At 66.0% G+C, this 362-nt stretch overlaps 1 non-coding gene across 1 annotated transcript; it reads left to right on the plus strand.

Moving 5' to 3' along the window:
- Positions 1 to 67: 67 nt before the first annotated feature.
- On the plus strand, positions 68 to 157 carry TRNAI-UAU. Its single transcript is given in 2 exon segments — positions 68 to 105; positions 122 to 157. It is a non-coding gene; the product is annotated as a tRNA-Ile (tRNA).
- Positions 158 to 362: the final 205 nt, after the last annotated feature.

The raw sequence follows: 362 nt of genomic DNA on the forward strand, positions 1-362 counted from the left end.
TCATCTCCGCCCGGGGGTGCGGCGGCGGGGCCGGCAGGGGGCGCGGTGGCGGCGGGCGGCGCGGGGCGCTCCAGTGGCGCAATCGGTCAGCGCGCGGTACTTATAGGGCGGTACACGAGCGATGCCGAGGTTGTGAGTTCGAGCCTCACCTGGAGCAGGACTTTTGTAGGGGTTCGCGCCCTGTATTGCCACCCCACCACCTTGCCCGGCTGCCGGGTTTTCTTTTCGCGAGATAAAAATCCTGGAAGCGCTGAGGATGGAGCTCCCCAGGCTGGCAGAGAGCTCGGCTCCCCAAAATCACTCCACCCCTTGAACAGACGGGGTTTTGCGCCGTTCCCAGCCTGTCTCGAGGTCAGCGATGG

The sequence above is a fragment of the Geospiza fortis genome, unplaced genomic scaffold (genome assembly GCF_000277835.1).
Source record: "Geospiza fortis unplaced genomic scaffold, GeoFor_1.0 scaffold992, whole genome shotgun sequence".
NCBI classification, from domain to species: Eukaryota; Metazoa; Chordata; class Aves; order Passeriformes; family Thraupidae; genus Geospiza; species Geospiza fortis.